Genomic DNA, 20,849 nt, shown 5'->3' on the forward strand with positions numbered 1-20,849 from the left:
GAGGGTGGGGAGAGAGGGTGAGGTTATTTACTAACTAGATAGTGGATAAGAATTATCTTAGGTGAAGGGAAGGACAGCACACCCTACAGGGGAAGTCAGCACAACTGGACTAAACCAAGGTGAAGAAGTTTCCTGAATACGATCAAATACTTTGAGAGACAGAGTAGCAGGGGTAGGGGTCTGGGGACCATGCTTTCAGAGGACATCTAGGTCAACTGGCATAACAAAGCTTATTAAGAAAATATTCTGCATCCTACTTTGGTGAGTGGCATCTGGGGTCTTAAAAGCTTGCAAGCAGCTATATACGATACATCAATTGGTCCCAACCACCTGGAATAAAGGAGAATGAAGAACACCAAAGACACAAGGAAAGTAGTAGCCTAAGAAACAGAAAGAGACACATAAACCAGAGACTTCATCAGCCTGAGACCAGAAGAACTAGATGGTGCCTGGCTACCACCAATGACCGCCCTGACAGAGAACACAACAGAGAGTCCCGAATGGAGCAGGAGAAAGGTGGGGTGCAGAACTCAAATTCTAGTAAGAAGACCAGACTTAATAGTCTGACTGGGACTGGAGGAACCCTGGAAAGTATGACCCCTGGATTCTCTATCAGGGCAGAAATAAAACAATTTCCAAGCCCAACTCTTCAGACAGGGATTGGAGTGGGCTGTGGGACATAATGTGATACTCATGAGGAGTGTGTCTTTTAGCTCAAGCAGATAAAAGAGACTAAATGGGCAGCTTCTGTCTGGAGGTGAGATGAGAAGGCAGAGAGGGTTAGGAACTGGTTGAATGGATATCGGAGATCAGGGGTGGAAAGGAGGAGTGTACTGTCGCAGTATGGTTAGAGCAATTAGGGTCACATAACAATGTATGTATAAATTTTTGTATGGCAGACTAACGTGAAATGTAAACTTCATTTAAACTACAACAATAAAAAAAATTAAAAAAAAAAAGACTGTGTGTCAACTTGGCTTGGCCATGATTCTCAGTGTTTTTACGTGATTACTCCCATGATGGGATCTGCTGTGATTAGCGAATCAGCTGAAAGGGCGTTTCCTTGGGGGTGTGGCCTGCATCCGAATATAAGAAGACATTCTGGCTTTTTGCTCACTCTGGATCCTGCAGCTGCCTCCTGTTTGTCTGACCTCCGGTTCTTGGGACCTGGCCTATCAGCTTATCCGCCGATCTTGGGATTCATTGATCTTCACAGTCTGTGAGCAGGGGCCCCGCTCTCTGACCTGCTGATCTTGGGTTCGCCAGCCCCTACAGCTACGTGATCAGGAGAAGCCTTGTGGTCTTGCCTGCCAATCTTGGGATTTGTTGATCTTCACAGCCTGTGAGCAAGAGGCCTTGCTCTGCAACCTGCCAATGTTGGGTTCACCAGCCCCTGCAGCTATGTGAATTGGGAGAAGCCTCTATCCTGATCCACAAACTTGCAATGTTCCAGTCTCTACAATCATGTGAGTTGTTTCTTTGATATAAATCTCTCTTTATATTTATATGCTTTACTGGTTTTGCTTCTCTAGAGAACCAAGCCTAAGACAAGTGTCATAGTGACTGACACACATGCTTCCAATGACAGACAGGTGGTGGCTGCACATGAGGTGTACTGGCCAGAAATCAAACCTGGATCTCTTGAGTGGAAGGCAAGAATTTTACAACTGAACCACCATAGCCCCACCTGCTCTCTTTCAGTCCCTCAATATTGGCAGGTAGGTGGATGGAGATGCTGATAGGGCTGGTTCTCTAATTCAGGACTTTCAATACACCTGGTGGCAGGTGTCTGAACTTAGAATGTAGGGTTTATTACTTTTGTCCCAGCTTTGGGTCTTGGCCACCTTCTCAGAATAAAAAGAAAAATCTCTCTTGGCATCGTATTCTAATAGTTACCCACTCATATCTCCACTGGTCACATGGGATACCTTGAGAAAGACTGGATGGTTCCATACAAATCCATCCCTAGAGAGAAGAGGCCAAGGAAAACCTACTCTCCCGGCAATGGTTTAGAGATGGGATTTGCTTATTCGAAGGACCACTGCACCTTTACAGGCTTAAGCTGAAACCTTTCCCCTTCCTCCCCAGCATCTCCCCTACAAGCCGTCGCAGAACACTCACACATGCTCTCACAGCAGCCCCACACTAGCACCTCCACAGATTCACACCCACAGACTCACATACACAACCCACTCATTCTCACCCACCCACAGACCCGCATATAGAGATCATAGCCTGACCTCTATATAGAGAAGGGTGCCTTTTTTTCCCAAAAACTAACTCTCAACCATCAAGGCACAAACCCCACACAGAACTCTAACGTCACTAGATGGTAAATCCACTCCCTCAGCCTCAGAGTTACAGCTCCATTGAAGCTCAGCACTAAATGAAAGCTCATCTCCAAAAGCCAGGATAGACACATCTATGGTAAATTGATTTTCAACAAAAGAGTTAAGTCCTTTCAATGGAAAAGAATAATCTCTTCAATAAATAGTACTAAGAAAACTGGATTTCCTCATGGAAAAGAATAAAGCTGGACCCATACGTCACACCATATACAAAAACCAATTCAAAATGGATCAACAACCAAAACATACAATGAAAATCATAAAACTTTTAGAACAAAATGTAGGGCTAATGCTCTGGATCTAGTTTTTAACAATGGATTCTCAGACATAACAACAAAAGCAACTAAAGACAAAATAGATAAATTACATATAATTAGATAAATTAGATATAATCAAAATTAAACACGTTTATGCATCAAAGGACTTTTATCAACAAAGTGAAGAGACAATCACAGATTGAGAGACAATATTTGAGAACCACATATCTGACAAGGGTTTAACATCCAGAATATATAAAGAACTCCTACACCTCAACAACAAAAAGATAAACCAAATTCAAAAATGGGTAAAGGAATTGAAAGACATTTCACCAAAGAAGATATACAAATGGCCAATAAGCACATGAAAAGATGTTCAGCATCATTAGTCATTGTTGTTGTTGTTAGGTGCCGTTGAGTCAGTTCCTACTCACAGAGATCCTGTGTATAACAGAATGAAAACCTGCCCATTCCTGCGCCCTCCTCACAATGCTTGCTATCTTTGAGCCCATTGTTGTAGTCACTGTGTCAATCCATCTAGTTGAGAGTCTTCCTTTTTTGCTGACCCTCTACTTTACCAAGCATGATGTGCTTCTCCAGGGACTGGTTCCTCCTGATAACACGTCCAGAGTATATGAGACAAAATCTCGCCATCCTGCTTCCAAGGAGCACTATGGCTGTACTTCTTCCAAGAGAGATTTGTTCCTTCTTTTGGCAGTCCATGGTATATTCAATATTCTTTGCCAACACCATAATTCAAAGGCATCAATTCTTCTGTCTTCCTTATTCATTGTCCAGCTTTTGCATGCACATGATGTGACTGAAAACACCATGGCTTGGGTCAGATGCACTTTAGTCCTCAGGGTGACATCTTTGCTTTTCAACACTTTAAAGAGGTCTTTTGCAGAAGATTTGCCCAGTGCAATGCGACATTTGATTTCTTGACTGTTGCTTCCTTGGGCAGGATCCTTGACTGTGGATTCAAGTAAAATGAAGTCCTTCACAACTTCAATATTTTCTCCTTTCTCATGATGATGATGATGATGCTTATTGGTCCAGCTGTGGGGATTTTTGTTTTCTTTATGTTGAGGTGTAATCCATACTGAAGGCTGTAGTCTTTGATCTTTATCAATAAGTGCTTCAAGTCCTCTTTGCTTTAAGCAAGCAAAGTTGTATCATCTGCATATCACTGTTTGTTAATGAGTCTTCCACCAGTTCTTTTTCATATAGCCCAGCTTCAAGGATTATTTGCTCAGCATACAGATTGAATAAGTATGGTGAAAGGATATAATCCTGATACCACACACCTTTCCTGACTTTAAATCATGCAGTATACCCTTGGTCTTTTTGAATAACTGCTTCTTGGTCTATGCACAGGTTCCACATGAGCACAATTAAGTGTTCTGGAATTCCCATTCTTCCTAATGTTATCCATAATTTGTTATGATCCATATAGTTGAATGCTTTTGCATAGTCAATAAAACACAGGTAAACATCTTTCTGGTATCCTCTGCTTTCAGCCAAGACCCATTTGACATCAGCAATGATATCCGTCATTCCACATCCTCTTCTGAACATGCCTTGAATTTTTGGCAGTTCCCAGTAGATGTACTGCTGCAACCGTTTTTTAATTATCTTCAGCAAAATTTTACTTGCGTGTGATATTAATGATATTGTTTGATACTTTCCCCATTCTGTTGGATCACCTTCATTTGGAATGGGCACAAATCTGGATCTCTTCCAGTCGATTGGCCAGGTAGCTGTCTTTCAAATATCTTGGAAGTGAGCACCTCCAGTGCTGCATCCATTTGCTGAAACATCTCAGTTGGTATTCGGTCAATTCCTGAAGCCTTGTTTTTCACGAATGCCTTCAGTATAGCTTGGACTTCTTCCTTCAGTACCATCAGTTCTTGATGGTGGAACATCAAATAACTCTTTTTGGTACAGTGACTCTGTGTATTTCTTCCATCTTCTTTTGACACTTCCTGCGTCGTTCAATATTTTGCCCATAGAATCCTTCAAAATTGCAACTTGAGGCTTGAATTTCTTCTTCAGTTCCTTCAGAAATTGAGAAGTGCCAAGTATGTTCTTCCCTTTTGGCTTTCTAACTCCAGGTCTTTACACATTTCAATACTTTGTCTTCTCAAGCTGCCCTTTAAAATCTTCTGTTCAGCTCTCTGACTTCATCATTTCTTCCATTTGTTTTCGCTGTTCTACATTCAAAAGCAACTTTCAAAGTCCCTTCTAACATCCATTTTGGTCTTTTCTTTCTTTCCTATCTTTTTAATGACTTTTTGCTTTCTTCATGTATGTCCCTGATGTCATTCCACAACTTGTCTGTTCTTTGGTTATTAGTGTTCAATGAATCAAATCTATTCTTGAGATGGTCTCCAAATTCAGGTGGGATATACTCAAGGTTGTATTTGGGCTCATGTGGACTTGTTTGAATTTTCTTCAGCTTCAACTTGAACTTGCACATGAGCAACTGATAGTCTGTTCTGCAGCTGGCCCCTGGCCTTGTTCTGACTGATATTGAGCTTTTTCATCATGTCTTTCCACAGATGTAGTCAATTTAATTCCTGTGTATTCCATCTGGGGAGGTCCACGTGTACAGTCACGGTTTATGTTGTTGAAAAAAGGTATTTGCAATGAAGCCATTGGTCTTGCAAAATTCTATCATGTGATCTCCAGAATTGTTTCTATTACCAAGGCCGTATTTTCCAACTACCGATCCTTCTTCGTTTCCAACTTTCACATTAGTCATTAGGGAAATGCAAATCAAAGTCACAATGATATACCAATTCAAACCCACTAGGATGGCTATTTTCAGAAAAAAATGGAAAACAACAAGAATTGGTGAGGATATAGAGAAATTGGAATGCTCATCCGTTGCTGGTGAGAATGGAAAGAGGTGGAGCAGCTTCAGAAAACAGTTAGGCAGTTCTCCAGAAAGTTGAAACATAGAATTACTATATGGCCCAGCAATTCCACTCCTAGATATATATCCAAAAGACTTGAAAGCAAAGATGCAAAAAGATACAGGTACACCAATGTTCATTGCAGCACTTCTGATGATAGTCAAAATGTGGAAACAATCCAAGTGTCCATTAACAGATGCAAGGATAAACAAAATGTGTCATAAACATGCAATGGAATATTATTCATCCATAAAAAGAAACGAAGTTCTCATACATGCTACAACAGGGATGACCCTTTTATTTATGCTGAGTGAAATTAGTCAGGCACATAAGGACAAATACTGTATGATCTCACTCACATGAAATGTCTAGGATAGGCAGAGGCATACAGAACAAGTTTATCAGTGGTTACCAGGGGCAGGTAGGAGACAAACAGAGGAGTTATTGCTTAAGACGCACTGAGTTTCTGTTAAGGATGATGAAAAAAACTGGAAACAAATAGTAATGATGGCTGCACAACATGGTTGTCACTGAATTGCACTCATAAAAATGGTTGAAATGCCAAATGTTTTCTTATATGTATTTTACCACAATAAAAATTAAAAAAAAAAATAAGCCAGGACAAAGCAACAAACTGAGGCTATGACCAGAGTTGAATTAGGAGAGAGAACTATAGGACTCTAATTTCCCTGGAAATAGTTAATTAATTCAAAAAAAAATTTTTTTTTAATCCCTATGTTACGACAAACACTACAGAAGGCACTGGGGATACAGCAGTGAGTAAAAGTCTATACAAATAAACCAGTGGGTGCCCTCAACCTAAAATTATTAACCTATCTGGTTATTTACTAATTATTATTACTACTATTACTGTCATCTCTTTCTGAAAACATCTGCTAGATAAAGCACTGGCACTCGCTTTCCTCTCCCTGCCCCTCCACACAGTGTTCACAAACCCATCAGCCCTGGCTGCACTCACTGCAAGCTCTGTATGTCTATGATTATGGAAATATAAACAGAGCCTCCTTCCACTTGAAATTTTCAACAAAAATACAGATCTAAGTGATGAATATTTTATCCGGGGAAGAAAACAATTTCAGGGCCATTTCTAATAACATGTCAACCCCAGACAGCAGTGGGAGGGAGCTGGAAAGTAATAAGGTGGATAAGCACTGGGAGGAGCCAGGGCCCAGCAGACGACAGTGAGGGAGAAAGAGGCAGTGCCAGGAGCGGAGTGTGCACCTGACAGCTCTGACCCGATCTTCGTTTCCAGAGGAAGAAACGCAGGCCCACAGAGAGTGATTTGGGAAGGTCACACTGCAGGGGCTAAGCCAGGCCTGAACACCAGGATGTTTAACTCTGGCCTCAGCGAAGAGCAGGGCTTGGGAGGACGCCTGGAGAAGCCTGTGAAACCCCACAGCTAAGCAAGTGATGACCCCAAAACAGTCTCATTGCCATGTATTTCCTCATGTTTCTGAAGCATCTCTCTCTGTCTCTGTGTGTGGCTATCTTCCCCCGTGATTCTGGAGGCTCCCCAACAGAATAAATAATGTTCTCCCCTCTGTCTGGAAGGTTCCTGAGGATAGGGAAGCTTGTAGCATCTCTCAACCCCAATCTCCTGGGGAGTCACCAAAGGCCATGGACAAAGATGGACCAAGTGAGGGCTGAAGAAGAACAAGTGGCAGGAGCCGCCACTCTTGGAACATTCAGCCTGAGGTCCAACATGACAGAACGTGACTATCTTGTGGCCAAGAAGCTAGCCTAGGGCTCCTCCTTTCTGGGCAGCAATGCAGCCAGCGGGAAAGAGAAGCTTCCATAGGTGCCTCTGGAAACCCATCTTTCTCTCTCCTCCACAGGCCCTTAGAGTCTGACACGGCAACAGGAAGACGCTGAAGCTTTCGGAAAAAGGAATGACAGTGGAACAAGCAAAAACAGGTTTGCAGTCACTGGGATGAGGGCGGAACTACACTTGATCAACCAGCATGTCCTGAGTATAGGCCGTGCGCTATACTAAACGCTGGGACGTGAGATGAACGAGACCTGCTCCCTGCCCTCGTGGAGCTCACTGTCTCGCAGAGACAGCATGTCCACACAGAGGTGGGGCCCAACGAGTCATCCTATGAAGGTAGAAAGTTAAGAATGGCTTCTTAAACGGAATGAAGAGGTCGACAGGTATCAGACCACCAGGCAAACAAGGGGAATGCCACATTTCCTGTCGTGTTGGGGGGTGATAGCTGGAGGTTCAGTTCCACTCTGGGAAATACCCTCAGTCAGAGAGAGCTACCCCACCCAAGGACACAGCCCGTCCCAGGAGGCAGAGGGAGAGGTTATAAAGACCCCTTGTCTCAAGGCAGGACAACTCCAGAGGGCATCCCAGATCCAGAGCTACCTGTGGAGTTGATTAGGTGAGGCCATTGTTGTGACTGCTTATCAGTTCAAGCTTCCTTCTGTCAATTCTGCTTCCCTCAATCTCTCAAAGGTGTTCGTCCGGAGAGAATTCCATAGTAAACTAAACCAGCTACCGCGGAATCAACTCCGACTCAGACAACCCCATGCGTGGCTGACGTTTCCAAAGTAGATCACCAGGGCTTTCTTCTGAGGCACCTCTGGGTGAACAGTTAGCAGCCAAGTATATTAACCGTTCGCATGACCCAGGGACACCCCGCCCCCACCCCGGTAAACTAATGCATGCAAATCTCTATCTCAGAGCTCCTTTCCCAGAGAACCCAACCTACCACACTCTCTCAGCCAGGTACAAGGCACAGCAGAAGTTTTTGAGAAAAACATCTCAGAAAGAGATAAATTTGACTTGTAAATTACTTACATTTCAAGCAAGCAAAGTGCTGATTACTTGTCAAAGATACAAACTTTCTCCCAAAGCACTCTGAAAGTTATGAAACGTCTTGAGGAATTTATATGAAACATTCCAATGCCTTGAGGAGCTGTCTCAACCTATTCCTGCCACCTACTGCCCTGTGCATCACCCTCATTCTCCACAACTCTGTTTCTCTGAAGAAACAAAATGTTAGAGCTGTCATCAGGGATACGAATGGAGGGAAAGCTACTCTTAAGACAATCGATAATTCTGAGGGAACAATCTGATATCAGAACTTTTTCTGAAAACTGCTGGTCATGGATTATGAAGCAGAAAGCAAGGAAATTCAACTCTTAAGCATTGCAGTTGACTGTCAGTAAGAACATCTTGTTTTGCTATCAGACTCTATTTTAGCCACTTTGTAGAAAATCATCGCTCAGGCATAACTGAAACGGCCTTGAGAGTGAAGAAAAATGTTAGGTTCACTCTCCAAAACTTTAACATTACAGAACTTTTTAAGAACCTCCTCTTGCTGTAAAGCAGGCATGTCTGTTCACAAAGGCAAAGCTTCTCCAAAGTACCTCTGCTGCCCAGGCAGCCTGGGAGCTGATAAACTAGTTTGTTTTCCCCTCAATAAATCGTTCATTAATGCTGCTATGACATTTAAAGTTTAAAATGGTCTTATGACTTGAGATTAAAAAAGAATCGTTCCAATAAATTTCTTACAACCAAGAGGATTCCTGGCATTTTGATGAAGTAGTTCTTTGTGATGATAAAGTTTTATCTTGAATAATGAAGGGGGAAAGCATTAATCACTTTAAAGTTACTGCTGGCTGGCCTCTGGAGCCAACCACTCAGCTGCCTCTCCTAGGGGATTACTCAGAAATGCTATTAAAAAAACAAAACAAAATACAAAACTACCTATCTTCTGGTAGGGTTAGAGCTTTTAGAATAATTACTAAATCTGAGATGTCTCTTAAAATGGTGCAGAATCATCAGAATTGTGACAAGCAGCGCTGGGTCCCATCCTTCCATGCGCTCCTAGTGGGGAGGGTTAAGAACTCTGGCTTTGGTCACTGCTGGCATTTCCGCCTGCTGTGGGCTGTGGCCTGGGGCAGTGCTAAGAACCTACGCAAGCACTGTTTTTTTTAGTACTTTTTTTTTTTTTATTGTGGTAAATATATAGGTAACGAACATTTGCCATTTCAACAATCTTCACATGCACAGTTCAGTGATATTAAATATGTTCATCATGTTGTTCAACCATCACCATTAACTGTTCTCAAATTTTTCCATCAGCACTTAGTTTTGATCCCTGGAGCACATATCACATCAAAGAACGCGGGACTTCTGGAAAGAGTCATAGTGCTGCTGCTGAAACCCAAACTGCTGCTGATGTTAGGATTCTTAACATCACCTGTGTTCATTAGCTCTGAATCAGTCTTTAGAAGAAAATTTCATCCCTGCTTGAGAAATCCCTACTTCCAAAAATTAAGAAAATCAACAAGAACTAAATGTTTGGTTTCAATGGAGTTACCAGTACCAGCTGCCATCAAGGTGATTATGACTCATGGTGACCCCATATGTGTCAAAGCAGAACAGTGCTCCATAGGGCTTTCAATGGCGGATTTTTCGGAACTAGACCACCAGGACTTTCCTCCAACCTTTTGGTTAGCAGCCAAGAGTATTAACAGTATTTGCATCACTCAGGGACTCCCAACAGAGTTAAAAGTATCTCTTTCCCACCTCTCCTTCTAGCCTGCCTTTTCAGGAGGAGAAAGATATTGAAACAACCCTACTATGTGCCCACCACTGTACTCATAGCTTTATATCATTTAAGCTACACAATAATCCTGAAGTAGGTATTAATATCACCATATCACAGCTGAGAGCTGAAATAACCTACCCAAGTGCAGTACCTAGAAAAAGACAAACTTGAGATTCCAATCTCAAGCTTCGAAGTGCTTTTTCCACTGTAATATCCTGTGTTATTACACGGGTCTCTTTTTTCCAATGTACTCCCTTTGAATGCACACACATGACCTATGTGAGGATATGCACGTGCACGCATACATACACACACAGCTTGCACCTCTAAATCCCAAGCAATCGTAAGACTGTTGAAACAAGGATTGACTATCCGATGTGACTGGGTCCTACGTACAAGACACACAGCGTTGGCAACTGAAAGCTGTTACTAGTGTTCATATAAGGTAAACGGTGAACAAGAACAGATGACTGATAGAAAGCAAACAGGAAACAACACGAACAGAGCTGAGGTGACCTGGTCCCCTCCACCCCTACAAGTGCCCCATTCAACACTGTAGGGGAGAAACCCACTTATGTCTAGAAGGAGGCCCAAGTTACCCGTGTCCACTTCTGCGTCACTGGATGGGTACGTCGGGGACCAGGTGTCAGCAGGTGTCTCTCAGCTGGTGTGTCACCCGCTCAGGGCAGGTGCTGTGTGTCTGTGCTTGCTCTCTGTCTCTCTGTGGCTCTTCTTGGCTAGGTCTGGCCTCCTATGCCTACTAGTCCAGTTTTCAACCAGAAGCTTTGGAACAACCCTGGGCCAGAGCCAAGGTTGCTGACAATACAATAGCTCTCAAGGCAAAACGTTTTTATGTGCATATATTTTTTATTATTATTATTATTTGTTATTGTACTTTAGATGAAGGTTTACAGAATAGTTTCTCACCAAACAGCTACTACATACACCATTCCATGACAACGGTCAACAACCCCACAACATGTCAACACTGTCCCCTCTCAACCTTGGTTCCCTATTACCGGCTTTCCTGTCCCCTCCTGCCTTCTAGTCCTTGTCCCTGGACTGTTGTGCCCCATTAGTCTCGTTCTGTTTTATGGGGCTGTCTAATCTTTGGCTGAACAGTGAACCTTGGGAGTGACTTTATTACTGAGCTAAAAAGTATGGCCCCCAGAGGCCATACTCTCAGGGTTTCTCCAGTCTCTGTCAGGCCAGTAAGTCTGGTCTTTAGTTGTGAGTTAGAATTTTGTTCTGCATTTTTCTCCAGCTCTGTCCGGGACCCTCTGTTGTGATCCCTGTCATAGCAGTCAGTGGTGGTAGCCAGGCACCATCTAGTTGTACTGGACTCAGTCTAGTAGAAGCCGTGGTAGTCGTGGTCCATTAGTCCTTTGGACTAATCTTTCCCTTGTATCTTGGTTTCTTCATTCTCCCTTGCTGCTGAAGGGGTGAGACCAGTGGAGTATCTTATATGGCTGCTTACAGGCTTTTAAGACCCCAGAAGCTACTCACCAAGGTAGAATGTAGAATATTTTCTTTATAAACTGTGTTATGCCAATTAAGCTAGATGTTCCCCGAGACTATGGTCCCCACAGCCCTCCACCCAGCAATTCAGTCCCTCAGGGAGTTCAGATGCATCTGTGGAGTTAAGGCAGAACTTTTACAGGCCACCCCTGTATGGTGTATATCCAAGCCTCTGAAGGCAACCTCTCAGCCTTTTAGTCAGGCCCCCTCTTGGCCAGCCAGGGCATCTGCCACTGCCAAAGGCAGGCCAGTTCGGACCCTAGGTTGCTGCTTGCTCCTGCGTGCGTGGGCCCAGACTGCAGCTGCTTCTATTTATAGGGTGCCCGGCTCCATTGGCAACCTCCTGCCCAGAGTTGCCCAGCTCTGCTCTGTGGGCTTCAGGGATGGATTAGCCAATAAGCAAGGTAAGCACGGGGTTACTTGTGCCTACTTACTAATCTGTAGTGAACAATTTCACATGGCTTTCACCACATAGGTCAGCACAGGCTTACTTGTGCTTACTTACTAACCTGTAGCAAAACTGTTCACTACTAAAATCGTTCACTACCGATTTGTAAGTAAGCACAAATAAGCCCATGCTTACCTTGCTTACTGGGTCATCGTCCCTGTCAGGGATTGTAAATCTGAAGAGGCTTTGATTCTGTAGGAAGGTGCTGTGGGGTTGGGAGAGAGATGCCAGCTATACTTAGAAGCAGAGTCTTTGATGCAGTAAAAAAAAAAGGTGAAATTGTTCACTACCGATGATCTTGTAAGCAGGGTAAAAGCAACTTATCTTGCTTATTGAATAACCTGCCTTATAGGCCCACTGCCCACCACCACCATCTGCTGGTCTCGTGGGTCTCACCGATGGCACAGCTGTTGCCATGTCTCTGCCGCTCGGTTCTGATATGCTTGCCATGTCTCTTGGTCTTTAGTGTTACAACTCTTCTAGGAGGTTCTCAGCACAAGGCCCCATGTCCAAACAACATGCTCCTCCCCTTCTAGCTTTGTAGATCAGGAAGCCTCATCTGAGTCTCCTCGTTTTAGGAGTTTTATCAGTCACTGGGTAGGCCACCCCCCCACCCCCCAACTACCCCTACCCGCCCTCCCCTGAGCCCGCCCAACCCCTAGACTTTCTTGAGGACCATGGACTCCAAACATAACCCTCTACGCAACACCACATTCTCCAAGTCCATCCTTCACACAAATTACCAAACTGCATGTCCTAAAAGGCCTCACTGCCAAGGGCTCGATACCGACCCTTCATTCTAAGAACTTAACCCTAGATTGAAAATATATAGACAATGCCTGATCCTCCCTCCCTCACCCTACTTCTAATAATAACAATGACAACAATAATAATACCTAACTTAGCACTGTACGTGTATTATATTATTTGATCCTCACCACAACCATATGAGGTGGATACTATTATGATCTCTATTTTACAAATGACAGAACTGAGGCACAGAGATTAGATGATTTTCACAAGGTGGTAATTGGCACAGCCAAGTCTGAAACCTGGAAGTCAGCCTCCAGAGTCCATGCTCTTAACTACCGCCCTGCCATCTACCAGCCAGGAAGTACTGCCCAGGCCTGCAGCAATGAGAACCTGGCAGTAAAGTTCACAATATCTTTCCACTAGTGAGTGCAGTCTGGAACTAGTCTGTTGCTAGATGCCAAATGCACCAGGGAGAACCAGAGCCCTATATATGGCATAAGCATCAAATTGTAGTTGGGTCCATACTCCCACCATCTCTACCCACCTGCCTCACTAGCTCCACCAAGTTCACTGGTTTCCACTCCAGGTCTTTAGCTTGGAGCCTTATTCATCCATCCATTCATTCATACATACAACTTACAAGTAATTATTAAGCACCTTCTCTATACCAGGCTTTGTTGTAGGCTCTAAGGATGCAGCTTTTCAAGGCAGTTGCTGTTTCTGTCAATCCTTTTATCTCCTCAAAGATCCCTTGATGCACCATGCCTCCTCCTGTCTGCCACAGCACCCACCTGCCACAACACCAATGGCCAAGATCAGACCTGAGTTCACAGTTATTAGCTTGGCTTTGGTCATTGGGTCTGGCCCCTTTGCTATGAGTTCTTGGGATTGTTCAGGATTTGCCTTAACGAGTAAGTTGCCTTTGCCTTAGTACCCATGGGTAAGCACTGACGACAGAATGGAATAAGACAATGGCGACTCCCAAGGAGGATCTATCACTTCCTACTACAGTGAGCATGGTAGGGTGTGAAACAAGTAAGCCAATCATGCAGCTGTCTTATCACCGTCTTCCCCAAAACCTTCTTGGAACCTGTTTTGTGTATACACCATCTAATCACACAGTTGTTTATACCCACTCTACGTGAGTATTTTCATACTTTGTCTTTTTAATGCCAACCAGCACTTTAGAGCCAATCTGCTCTGCTCTCCACACACACTACTACCTGTGTGGTGTGACACATCTTCTCAAACATCCTGGATTCAAGACCGGCAGAGAGAAATGGAGCCCTGAGTGAGGCTCTGGAGTCACTGGAGGACGTGGTCAAATTTACAAATTGAAGCTATTTGGGGACACATGGGGAGTCTGAATTACCAGAGGCATTAGAAGAAATGAGATTCTCACGACTCACTTTATATTATTTCTCACAGCTCCTGGCTCAATGTTATGTACACAGTGGGTGTCCAATTAGTTTTTGAGAGTAAAAATAGTAACTAGATTATTGGAGTATTGCCAAATAGAGGCCCTTCAGGATTTGCCTTAATGAGCAGATAAAAACAATGTACACTCATCACAACTAGTCTGAAAGCTACTTAGGGGCCGGGGATCTATTTTCTTAATGGGATTACACATGCCCCTGCAATTTGCTGTTAATACTATTAACAATTCTGATAATTTCCTTTTCACTGGGAACTGACTCAAATATCTCTTTTGCCCGTATTCAAATTACAAATCAAAACACTTTTTCTTTTTATCTATTGAATTTAATTCTCTTTATTACATTTCACCCTGCCACCTATGACCAGTAAAGCCATCTGGGACCATTTGAAAGGATCCAGGGAAGCCTTGGTGATCGCTAAATTCAAAATATCATTATCTATCCCTTCACACTGACTAAAAACCATCAAGCCATCCTTGACACCAGTCTCCCCTCATTTGTAACCATCAAGAATTTATTAATCCTGGAGGCGGGGCCAAGATAGTGGAGTAGTCAGGTACTTCCGGTGGTCCCTCTTACAACAAAGACCTGGAAAAACAAGTGAATCGATTATATATGACAGTCTAGGAGCCCTGAAGAGCAAAGACAAAGTTCAGGAATCGGACTGAGTGGCAAGGGGAGGGAGAGATTGTTCGGAAGCAGCGAGGAGTTGCCAGACCTGACCCGGCAAGAGCCTGAGCCCTTCAGGCCTGATCGGCTCATGGTGCGTGGTGAGGCAGGTAAGCAGCAGTGCTCAGGTGTTTTCACATTGGGAGAGACTCAGCAACAGAGGCTACTCAGTCATCCAGAACCAGTAAGAAGCAGCTCTCGATCGGCAAAAGATAAGTACTTGTGTCTGGCATGCTGCGTGGATGAAAACACCCCCTCTGGGGCAAATCTCTCTCCCATTTACCTCCCTGCTTGCTGGTCTGCACTAGGTCCAGGACCAGCTTCAGCAATTGCCAAATCCCCTGGGCCACAAGTAGGACCCATCACGCGCCCTGATCCATTCTCCCAGCCTTGGAGAGTGAACAAATTAACAAACAGGGGAAAAAATAATCTGCCAGATCCCCAAAGCTGGGAATTCAGGGTAGGCATGCTCCTTTGCCTAGGCACAGGCATAAGGGATCTGCAAACTTTGTGTGCCTTTCCCCCTGAATAGACTTGTGTGTGCCCATTTCAACAGCGTAGGCCCACATTACTGCAGTACTACAGGGTATAAGCCTGAAGTCTAACTTCAACTGTTTCAGCTGTGAAGTGGCAGCCTCATGACATTTGACACTGCTCTGCCCATTAAGCTGAGTCTTCATCTACCCACATCAGGGGCCTGAGGACAGGTGGGTACACCCACACCACCTAGCCACCTGCAACAGGGGCCCAAAAATAAGAGGTGCCCCCTAGTCCTTACAACCAACAGCAACGGGTGCTCAGAGTCCAGCTGCAAAACCCACCCACGTGCACACTCTAGGGAACAGGGACACACTTTCCTCCTGGACACTCAGGGATGGTCGTCAGCCACCTCCATTGCTCAGCCTGTGTCCCCCCTGCTGCAGCCAGATGCCTGTGCCTACACCAATCACCCATGCCTGTCTAGAACTGTAGGTGAGAGCCTGCACCACAAACATAGTGGCCGACTACCTGGACACCCGAGCTGAATCCATACAGGAGGAGTGGGTGGACTCCTAGGCTCACATACTTATTGGCAGGTCTGGCCACCTGGTGGTAGGACATTGGAGCTTCAGGGTCACTGATGATTGGGATAGTACACAAGAGCAGCTTATTTGGGAATATCAAAACAAAACAAAACAAGAAGCTAGGACACAATAAGCAACCATAAAATAAATAAATATAATAAGTTATTGATGGCTCAGAGACAACAGTTAATATCAAAAAACATAAAGAGGCAGACTATGACAGCTTCAACAAGCGGGCAAAATAAAGAATCTAGAAATTTTCCGAGGGAAGAAAATTTCTTGGAATTACCAGAGGCAGAATACAAAACATTAATATACATAACTCTTCAAGAGATCAGAAAGGAAATTATTCAATATGCAGAACATGCAATAGAAGAACTTAAGAAGATTAGAGAAGAGAATAATGACAAATTTAACTGGATGTAAGAATCCATAGAAAGACAGCAATCAAAAATCCAGAAGATTAACAATAAAATGTCAGAATTAGACAACTCAATAGAAAGTGTTAGGAGTAAAACTGAGACAATGGAAGTCACAGTTAATGAGACTGAAGATAAAGCACTTGACACCATCTTATTTGAGGAAAAATCAGATAAAAGGATTAAAAAAATGAAGAAACCCTAAGAATTATGTGGGATTCTATCAAGAGGAATAACCTACGAGTGACTGGAGTACCAGAACGGGGGGAGGGGAGATAACAGAAAATACACAGAGAACTGTTGAAGACTTGTTGGCAGAAAACTTCCCTGATATCGTGAAAGATGACAAGATATCTATCCAAGATGCTCATCGAAACCCACACAAGGTAGATCCCAAAAGAAAGTCACAAAGACATATTATAATCAAAGTTGCCAAAACCAAAGATAGAGAATTTTAAGAGCGGCTAGGGATAAACAAAAACTCATCTACAAAGGTGAGTCAGTAACACTAAGCTCAACATACTCAGCAGAAACCATGCAGGCAAGAAGGCAATGGGATGACATATATAAAGCCTTCAAGGAAAAAAATTGTCTGCCAAGAATTATATATCCAGCAAAACTCTCTCTCAACTACTATGGTGAAATTAGGGCATTTCCAAATAAACAGAAGTTTAGGGAATTTAAAAACCAAACCAAAATTACAAGAAAAACTAAAGAGAGTCCTCCAGTTAGAAAATCAATAACATCCGATAACAATGCAAGACTAGAACACAGGACAGAGCAACCAGGTATCAACCCAGATACAGAAGTCACAAAAATAAATCAAAGCAAAAACACTGAAAATAGGGAAACAGCTGTCAATATCTAAAGGTGACAACAATAAAAGAAAAAAGAGGGACTTAAAAAATGTAGACATGGATTTTTCATATGGAGAGAAAGTCAAAGTGATATAAAGAATAAAAGACAGATATCAACAGAAAAATAGGGGTAAATATTAAGGTAACCACAAAGGAAACTAACAATCTTACAAGTCAAAAAATAAAATAAAATAAAATAAAGACTCAGCAAATACAAAATCAATAACAATGAAAAAGATGAAAAGAAAATACATAAAGACATATACAGAACACTCCACCCAACAGCAGCCAAGTATACTTTTCCAACATACATGGAACATTCTCCAAAACAGACCACACATTGGGCCATAAAGCAACTCTTAACAGAATCCAAAGCATGGAAATATTACAAAGCATCTTTACTGACCATAAAGCCATAAAAGTGGAAATCAACAACAGAAAAAGCAAGGGAAAAAAAATCAAACACATAGAAATGGAACAACACCTTGCTCGAAAACTACGGGGTTATAAAAGAAATTAAGGATGGTATGAAGAAATTCATAGAATCAAATGAGAATGAAAGCACATCCTATTAGAAACTTTGGGAGACAGCAAAAGCAGTGCTCAGAGGTCAGTTTATAGCAATAAATGCACACATCCAAAAAGAAGAAAGGGCAATAATCAAAACATTAACCCTACAACTCGAACAAGTAGAAAGAGAGCAGCAAAAGAAGCCCTCAGGTGCCAGAAGAAAGGAAATAATGAGAATTAGAACAACATTAAATGACATAGAGAATAGAAAAACAACTGAATGAGTTAATAAGAACAAAAGCTGGTTCCCTGAAGAGGTTAACAAGATTGATAAACCATTTGCCAAACTGACAGAAGAAAAACAGGACAGAAAGCAAATAACCTCTATAAGAAATGACATGGCTGATATTACAACAGAACCAACTGAAATTAAAAGAATCATAATAGACACTGAAAAATTGTACTCTAACAAATTTGAAAACCTAGAGGAAAGGAACAAATTTCTAGAAACTCATTACCTACTAACAGAAACAGAGGTAGAACAACTAACTAAACCCATAACAAAAGAAGAGATTGAAAGGGTAATTAAAAAAAACTCCCAACAAAAAAAAGCCCGGCCCAGACAGCTTCACTGGAGAATTCTAAAAAACTTTCAGAGAAAAGTTAACACCACTACTACTAAAGGTATTTCAGAGCATAGAAAAGGATGGAATACTCCTAAACTCATTCTATGAAGCCAGCATAACCCTGATACCAAAAGCAGATAAAGACACCACAAAAAAAGAAAATTACAGACTGATATCCCTCATGAAGATTGACGTAAAAATCCTCAACAAAATTCTAGCCAATAGAATTCAGCAACATATCAAAAAAATAATTCATCATGATCAAGTGGAATTTATACCAGGTATGCAGGGATAGTTCAACATTAGCAAAACAATCAGGGTAATCCATCACATTAATAAAAAAAAGACAAGAACCACATGATCTTATCAATAAATGCAGAAAAGGCATTTGACGAAGTCCAACACCCATTCATGATAAAAACTCTCAGCGAAATAGAAGAGAAGGGAAATTCTTCAACATAACTAAGGGCATTTATACAAAACCAACAGCAAACATCATCCTAAATGGAGAAACTTTAAAAGCACTTCCCTTGAGGACAGGAACCAGACAAGGATGCCCTTTATCACCACTCTTATGCAACTTTGTCCTGGAGGTCATAGCCAGAGCAATTAGGATAGAAAAAGAAATAAAGGGCATCCAAATTGGTAGGGAAGAACTCAAAGTATCTCTATTTTCAGATGAGATGATCTTATACACAGAAAAACCCAAAGAATCCACAAGAAAACTACTGGAACTAATAGAAGATTTCAGCAAACTTTCAGGATACAAGATAAACATACAAAAATTAGTTGGGGACTCCTGGGCAACATGGCGCTATAGTCAGAAGCACCATACATTCCTCCACAGCAAAGATCAGAAGAAGTAAGTCAAACAGAGTCACACGTCAATCCTGAAACCCTAAGCATTAAATGAAGAGATAAAGAACTCAGCCAAGCACCAAATGGAATAAGAAACTGACTGAGAACAGAGCACGGGGAGAGATACATGCAGAGGTCCCCTATCAGCTACTGCAGCACGGATCCGCCATCCTCGACTCCTATTGGAGATTAGCGAACAGGAGATATGAGAAATCAGCTTCACGGAGCTTCCAGCAAGACATAGAACAACCAGTAACCCACGATATAGGCTTTCCCACCCCCCACCATTCTTAACCCCCACTTAGCTTCCTCTGCCTCCTGCAGCCGCAGTCTATAGGCCGGGAAGCACGAGCTTCCCCCCAGTGCCACTTGGATTCCACTGGCCTGCACTGGCCAGCTCCCTGACTGCATTTATTGGCTGCTAGTGTTGCTTTTTTCCACTTCTTTAGATTTCTTTCTTACCTCTCACCACCTCCTCCTCCTTTGTCTCAAATACCTGGCACCGTGTGCCTTCTTTGCTTCTTCCTGAAAGGATGCAAAACACCGCTCGACTGGGAAACTGCTTCTCGGCCTGTGCCACCACGCTGGTGGGACCCCCGGGGCTTTTTTGTTTGTTTGCTTGTTTGTTCTGATTTGCTCTGTTTTGGTTTCTTTTTCTTTTCTCAGCTTGGGATCCCCTTCTAGGCAGGCAGAACAGCGCAGCTTGGAAGATAGTCCGTTACTCTGCGCAGACGCACAGGGACATACATCCCTGGGGGTGTTTCCTTTTTCCTGTTTTTTTTTTTTTCCTTTTTTTTGGTTTTTTTGTTTGTTTTTAGGTTTTTTTTCACCTCTTTGTTTAGTTTTCTTCTCTCTCTTATTCCTTTTTTGTCGTTCTTCATTTCCAGTTTCTTGACTGATTCATTTTTTTTTTACCCATTTCTTTTTTTTTCCTTTTTGTTTTTCCCCATTTCTCAGTCTCTCATCTCTCCACTCCAAGAGCAAGCTTGCTTAGCACTCTTTTTTGTTTGTGTATATGTTTTTGGCTCCTGTTCCTCTCTCTCATCGTTCCCGTACCCATCTTAGCTCCACACGTCACAATCTACCTCCTCCTTCCTGCCTACCTGCACCGTGCGCTGCACATTGCACTCCAAAGCAGCAAAGGCACAGCCTACTAGAGCCTGCCCGGCACTGATTCCAGGTCTGCACTGTCAGCCCTGGTACATGCCACAAACAACCCATCCCAGCAACTCCTCTTCAGCTGGACCTGCCCTGCTCTACCATACCTGAGGGACTGACCCTGCCCATTAGAGAAGTAAGTAAAAAGTGTCATGCCCACAGACATGCAAACAAGAAAGAACACACAGCCCACCTGCTCAGACATAAAAAAAATAAAACTAAGAAGCAGGACAAAACAAACGAATCTACAATCAATAAACGAGGAAAATAACCACTGAATGCCCTGAAGACAGCAGACAATATCAAAACATTTACAAAAACAAGACAGGATGGTTCCAGTAGGTGTCCAAAATAAAACACCCGATGAAATTCCAGTAGAAGAAAAGGCACTAGACCTAACTGATAGGGAATTCAAATCTCTAATATT

At 42.8% G+C, this 20,849-nt stretch overlaps 1 protein-coding gene across 3 annotated transcripts in view; it reads right to left on the reverse strand.

Annotated features, from left to right (window-relative positions):
- HHAT (hedgehog acyltransferase) overlaps positions 1–20,849 on the reverse strand; it is a 635,839-nt gene that overhangs the window by 239,489 nt on the left and 375,501 nt on the right. The gene's annotated exons all lie outside the window — the stretch shown is intronic.

The sequence above is a fragment of the Trichechus manatus genome, unplaced genomic scaffold, assembly GCF_000243295.1.
Source record: "Trichechus manatus latirostris isolate Lorelei unplaced genomic scaffold, TriManLat1.0 scaffold00035, whole genome shotgun sequence".
NCBI classification, from domain to species: Eukaryota; Metazoa; Chordata; class Mammalia; order Sirenia; family Trichechidae; genus Trichechus; species Trichechus manatus.